Consider the following 7,234-nt stretch of genomic DNA (forward strand, 5'->3'; position numbering starts at 1 on the left):
CTATGTCAGGCACTGATGTGGTTAGGGTTTGTTTACCTAACTGGTTACAATTTCACTCGCCTAAGCCAGTGTCAAACAATCTCAGCTCACCCCCAGCTTCCTTTGCATGCATCTCTCTGCCATTTTGGAAGAGAAGAGACAGCCCTCCCGTGAGATTATCACTCAGGTTTATCACTCACCTCATCAACCAAAAGGCAGAGGAGCAAGAGTGCAAGGAGCAGCACTCAGCCACACCTGCCTGCAGGGGGAAAGTGCAGAGCCCTCCTGAAATGACTCTCTGCCTGGGGGAATGGAACAAAGCTGGAAATGGGTAGATCCAAACTGGAAATCAGGAAGAAGTTCTTCACCATGAGGGTGGTGAGACCTTGGAATAGGTTGCCCAGGGAGGGGGTGGAAGCCTCATCCCTGGAGGTGTTTAAGGCCAGGCTGGATGTGGCTCTGGACAGCCTGATCTAGTGAGAGGTGTCCCTGGCAATGGCAGGGGGGTTGGAACTGGCTGATCATCGTGGTCCCTCCCAACCCTGACTGATTCTATGATTCTATTAAGATGGTCAGAGGGCTGCAGCAGCTCTGCTATGAGGACAGGCCACAAGAGTAGGGTAGTACTATAAGAGACCTTATAGTAGCCTTTCAGTATCTGAAGGGGGCTACAGGAAGGCTGGGGAGGGACTATTGACAAGGTCTGGTAATGACAGAATGAGGAGGAATGGGTTTGAACTGGCAGAGGGGAGATTGAACCTGGATGTTAGGAAAGGGTTCTTTGCAGTGAGGGTGTGAGTTGATCTAGTGTGAGGTGATCTAGTGTGAGGTGTCCCTGCCCACGGCAGGGGGGTTGGGACTACATGACCCTTGTGGTCCTTTCCATCCCTGACTGATTCAATGATTCTAGGACAGAAAATCACTAAGCTTTCTTGCTGCTCTGTCAGCAAGGTTGCAAAGGAGGCAGGTTCCAAAAAGGCTGCAAGTACAACCTTTATCATTGCCAGTGCTCTTCTGCCATCCCAAAACCTTTGCTGTTGGGAGAGTTTGGGCAAAGCCTTTGGCAGTTTTTCTGCCTAACTTCTCAAAATGCTCTGCCTGGGGAGGGTGACAGCAAAAGGAGTTAATGCAGCGTGTGAGGAGAGGGGGAGTGACCCTAGGGAAACTCACCTACCAGCACCTGGACTGCAGGATCAGACAAAGCTGACAGCGAGAAGCCAAAACAGCCTTAGGTGATCTTCTTCCCGCGGTCCCTGCAGTGTCACTGGGCGGCAGGTCCCCACCTCTGATTTCCAGCTTGCTTTCAGTCGAGGCGCTGGGTGAAGAGACAGAGGATGGCAGCTCAGCATCCCGAAGCCTGCTGCTCGGCTGGGTTGTCCCAGCAGCTTCGTTCTTTTGTTAACGCCTTGGCGTTGTGCTGTGTAGCAGCGATAAAATCGCTACAAAAGAAAGGGAAACATCAGCCAGAGAGATCTCTGCATAGACAGGGCTGTAAAAAACCCCAATGGACAACACTTGCCTTGGACACCCCCACCCCTTTTCTTCCTGCCTCCCCGGGAGCCTGGCTCAACCCCACCTGGCTACAGCCTCCCTGCAGGCAGCTGCAGACAGCAATGAGCTCTGCCCTGAGCCTCCTCTGCTGCAGGCTGCACACCCCCAGCTCCCTCAGCCTCTCCTCACAGGGCTCTGCTCCAGGCCCCTCACCAGCTCCATCTCTGGACATGTTCCACTACTTCAACATCTCTTCATGACTAGTCCCATGTTCCCTTCTTACTGCTGGAGTGGTTCTCTTTGTTCTTCTTTCCAGTCTCCCTACAGAAGTATTCCCATAGGAGTATAAGGAATTTAAAGGAATCATGGTTCTGGACAATTCCTTTTACACCTATCAGCTCCATCAACTAGATCAGGTTGCCCAAAGCCCTGTCCAGGTTTTGTTTGCAAAGCCACAGAGACTGCAGAGGCAGTGTTTCCTTTGAGCAGAAAAACAAATGAGGAGCACTCTTCTTTCTCATCTTTGCATCAGCAAAAAACTACCTCTCCTGCCTGCAGCTATTTAGGAAAGGGACCCAACATTTATGCAGGTTAATAAGGCTAAGCAAGGAAATAGTTTGTCACTATCTTCTAGCCTCTTCTTGTTGCATTTAGGTTTTCACTTGGGGTCTTTCTGGAGGGAGGGTAGGATTCTGGAGAGGTAGGATTTCACTAGAAATGCTGGGGAAAAAAACCCAAACCCAAACAACAAAACCCAACTAACTCCAGCCTTAATTAGCCTGAAACACATCAGTAAGCCCAAGCTTGCTGGCACAGAGTCACCTCGTGTGAGAGGCTGATACACTGGGGTCAGTCACGGTGAGCTAGTGGGTTAGGAAGACTCCCATGAGTCTACCTCTCAGAAGTAGAAGCAGTCAGGAAGACAAAAATAAGCCTTGATCAGCATTCAGAGTCATGCCTCTCTGGGCAGGATGGTTAGCTGCCGTTTGCTGCCTACTAATGTTGCAGTTGTTTGTGGTGCCCTTTTATGTGCCAGGGCTCTCGCTCGGAAATGGTTGGCTCAAACCCTTCTCCCAGGTGAGTCAGCTTTGACTTGCTCTGAGCTAAAGGGCCTTTGTAAAACATGGCTTTGACTCAGAGAACATGATCTACCAAGGTTTTATGAAGACACTTTGGGCTAAAATCCACTCCAGGATTCAGACAGACACCGCAGGCAATGCCGAGCTGGTCAAAAGGCATAGAATCATAGAATCAACCAGGCTGGAAGAGACCTCCAAGATCATCCAGTCCAACCTAGCACCCAGCCCTAGTCAGTCAACCAGACCATGGCACTAAGTGCCTCATCCAGTCTTTTCTTTAAGACCTCCAGGGACGGTGCCTCCACCACCTCCCTGGGCAGCCCATTCCAATGGGAAATCACTCTGCCTCTAACCCCTCTGGTGTGGGTCTCTGTTGGAGTCTGTCTCTGCTTTTCTCCCTGGGCTGCTTCTGTGTAGCTAATCCTTCTGCCTCTAACCCCTCTGGTGTGGGTCTCTGTTGGAGTCAGTGTCTCTGCTTTTCTCCCTGGGCTGCTTCTGTGTACCTAATCCTTCTACTTCTAACCTCCCTGGTGTGGGTCTCTGTTGGAGTCAGTGTTTCTGCTTTTCTCCCTGGGCTGCTGCTGTCTAATCCTTCTGCCTCTAACCCCTCTGGTGTGGGTCTCTGTTGGAGTCAGTGTCTCTGCTTTTCTCCCTGGGCTGCTTCTGTGTACCTAATCCTTCTACTTCTAACCTCCCTGGTGTGGGTCTCTGTTGGAGTCAGTATCTCTGCTTTTCTCCCTGGGCTGCTGCTGTCTAATCCTTCTGCCTCTAACCCCTCTGGTGTGGGTCTCTGTTGGAGTCTGTCTCTGCTTTTCTCCCTGGGCTGCTTCTGTGTAACTAATCCTTCTGCCTCTAACCCCTCTGGTGTGGGTCTCTGTTGGAGTCAGTGTCTGTGCTTCTCTCCCTGGGCTGCTTCTGTGTCACTGATCCTTCTGCTTCTAACCTCCCTTGCCAATCCTCCAACCTCACCTTGCATAGACCAGCAGAGTACCAAACGCCTTGGGAGGAGCTGGCCTGAGTCTCTATTGAGACCCTCAAAACATTTAGAACATAACAAAAAGTTGTTGGTGGTTTTGTGCTTGCTTGTTACCAGCTCAGATGAAAAACTGAGCCTTTGGACTTACTTGGAAGGCTTTTAAGAGAGTGGAGGTTGATAGACATCAAAAAAGGAAGCCAGAAAGTCAGGGGAGTCCATGGCTGGATGTAGTGAGGTTGGCATTGAGCCACAGATGTCACAGAGGATGTCACAAGCGTCTGGTCTCACTCAGACCAGATACTTGGCTAGATCCAATCCATTTGCAGTACTGAGACTCCATTCCAAGGAGAGCAAGGGATAAAGAAACAGAAACTCCAGTGTATCACTTCTTGTTTGGTGATTTTCCTCTGGTCATAAAGCTGAGACTGACCTGGGAGGGAGGATGAGAAGATCTAGAGCAGACAGAAGGAGCTGGGGTTGTTTAGCCTGGAGAAGAGGAGCCTCAGGGTTGAACTCACTGCTGTCTACAACTACCTGAAGAGAGGCTGTAGCCAGGTGGGGTTGGGCTCTGCTGCCAGGCAAGCAGCAATGGAACAAGCGGACACAGTCTCAAGCTGTGGCAGGGGAGGTCTAGGCTGGATGTTAGGAGGAAGCTGTTGGCAGAGAGAGTGATTGGCATTGGAATGGGCTGCCCAGGGAGGTGGTGGAGTCTGTGTGGCTGGAGGTGTTGAAGCCAAGCCTGGCTGGGGCACTTAGTGCCATGGTCTGGTTGATTGGCTACAGCTGGGTGCTAGGTTGGACTGGATGAGCTTGGAGGTCTCCTCCAACCTGCTTGATTCTTTGAATCTAAACAAACCCATGATCAGCATTCATAATTTCACAAATATCTCCCAACCCTGCCTGTTTCCTGAACATCAAACAAAAGGCTCATAAGAAAACCCCCCCAAAAAACAACCAAATCATCCTTGCACTCTCAAGAGCTTCTTGCTTCCCTTAAGAGAACCAAAACACGTTTGGGTGATCCTCTGGTGCAACTGGAGGAACCACAGAAACAATGAGCCCAGAGAGACTTTTGAGGAAGCTCTGTTGGATTGGAAAAAGGTCTGCTAGTTAGAGGCTGATTGGAATATTTGAAGGAGGAAAAATAGATGCTAGGCTGTGAGAATGAATCAGAGGTGATGTCTGCTGCACTCACAGGCCTGCTGAGATGGATAAGAACAAGGACACAAACATAGATCAGACAGAGTGGGAGAGTCAATGTGTGTGTTGGTGCCCTGGGCTGCTGCTGTGTAACCAATCCTTCTGCTTCTAACCGCCCCTGCCAATCCTCCAACCTCACCTTGCATGTAAGGCAGACTCTGGGGTAAGGTAGAAGGGTGGAAAGGAGGTGGCAGGGTGGTTGGGAGCCCCTCCTGGGGACTCTTGTTTCTGGCAGGGCTGTTGTGTTTCTGTATCACCTTTAACTTGTCTATTTCTGTCTCTAGCTGAAACTGTTGTAACTCTCTGCTTGTATCTTGTGCTGAGCTGTGAATGTAAAGCTTCATTCCTTAACTTTCAGCTGGCTGAGTCTAGTCACAGAATCATAGAACCAAGCAGGTTGGAAGAGAGCTCCAAGCTCAGCCAGTCCAACCTAGCACCCAACCCTGCCCAATCAACCAGACCATGGCACTAAGTGCCTCATCCAGGCTTTACATAGAATCAACCATGTTGGAAGAGACCTCCAAGCTCACCCAGTCCAATCTATCACCCAGCCCTCTCTGGGTGATTTCATAAGGATTGGGAGGGGGGGGGGGGGGGGGGGTTGTGCAGGGAACTGCTAAACCATCACAGAAGCTGTCCAGATTACTGCTAGGAACATGCTAGCAGTACAAGATGCTACTGGAGAATCCAAGCAAGTTTGCAGATGACACCAAGCTGGGGGCAGATGTGGCTGGGTTGGAGGGCAGAAGGGCTCTGCAGAGGGACCTTGACTGCCTGCACAGATGGGCAGAGTCCAAGGGGATGGCTTCAATAGCTCCAAGTGCTGGTGCTGCACTTTGGCCACAGCAACCCCATGCAGAGATACAGGCTGGGGTCAGAGTGGCTGAGAGCAGCCAGACAGAGAGGGATCTGGGGGTGCTGATTGATACCCACCTGAACATGAGCCAGCAGTGTGCCCAGGTGGCCAAGAGAGCCAGTGGCATCCTGGCCTGCATCAGCAATGGTGTGGCCAGCAGGAGCAGGGAGGTCATTCTGCCCCTGTACTCTGCACTGCTTAGACCACACCTTGAGTGCTGTGTTCAGTTCTGGGCCCCCCAGTTTAGGAGGGACATTGAGATGCTTGAGCGTGTCCAGAGAAGGGCAACGAGGCTGGGGAGAGGCCTTGAGCACAGCCCTACGAGGAGAGGCTGAGGGAGCTGGGATTGGTTAGCCTGGAGAAGAGGAGGCTCAGGGCAGACCTTATTGCTGTCTGCAACTACCTGAGGGGTGGTTGTGGCCAGGAGGAGGTTGCTCTCTTCTCTCAGGGGGCCAGCACCAGAACAAGAGGACACAGCCTCAGGCTGTGCCAGGGGAGATTTAGGCTGGAGGTGAGGAGAAAGTTCTTCCCTGAGAGAGTCATTGGACACTGGAATGGGCTGCCCGGGGAGGTGGTGGAGTCGCCGTCCCTGGAGCTGTTCAAGGCAGGACTGGACGTGGCACTTGGTGCCATGGTCTGGCCTTGAGCTCTGTGCTAAAGGGTTGGACTTGATGAGCTGTGAGGTCTCTTCCAACCTTGGTGATACTGTGATGCTATGATGCGATGATGCTATGATGCTATAATGCTTTGATTCTATGATGCTTTGATGCTATGATTATGTGATTCCACGATGCTGTGGTGCTGTGACGCTTTGATTCTATGGTACTATGGTGCTATGATGTTCTGATGTGATGATGCTTTGAGTCTATGGTGCTTTGATGCGATGATGCTTTGATGCGATGATGCTATGGTGCTTTGATGCTTTGATTCTGTGGTGCTTTGATGATATGATTCTATGATTCCATGATGCTATGGTGCTGTGATGCTTTGATGCTATGGTGCTTTGATGCTATGGTGCTTTGATGCTTTGATGCTATGGTGCTGTGATTCTATGGTGCTGTAATGCTTTGATTCTATGGTGCTTTGGTACTATGATGCACCTGTGCTCTCTCTAGCCTTCTCTCTCCCTGTATATATATATCTCTCATAAATCAGTGGTGGTGGGGAAGGGCAGAACGCTGGTGCCACCATGGCATTTGAGTTTTCAGCTCATGGAAAGTGCACTAGACATTGCCTGTAAATATACAAGTCCCCAGGAGTGCCAGAACAGAGAAGAAGAAATCTAAAAGAGTAAAAATGAAAATTTGTCCTGCTCGTTGTGGCGAAACCAGAGAGTTATAAAAGGGTCTCTGAACAATATCGAGTTTAAGGTAGCACAATCACATCACAAAAGATTTACCTTCACTCTGCAAACTCAATATGGGGCAATAACAATCCATTACAGGCAGAGCAAAGCGACGTCAAAGGAATATTTAAGAGAACTAGACAGAACCTTTAAATCACCACAATCGAGTTAGGCTCTCCCGAAGGAAACACCGTGGGGACAATTTCTAGCAGGGTTTTCAAAGGTGTTGTTCATTTACCAGTGTTTAATGGATATCCTAACTGGAACCAGCAATCTGGCTTCCTCTGAAAACGTAGAGGACACTGAAT

Source organism: Pogoniulus pusillus, chromosome 9, assembly GCF_015220805.1.
Source record: "Pogoniulus pusillus isolate bPogPus1 chromosome 9, bPogPus1.pri, whole genome shotgun sequence".
Taxonomy (NCBI): domain Eukaryota; kingdom Metazoa; phylum Chordata; class Aves; order Piciformes; family Lybiidae; genus Pogoniulus; species Pogoniulus pusillus.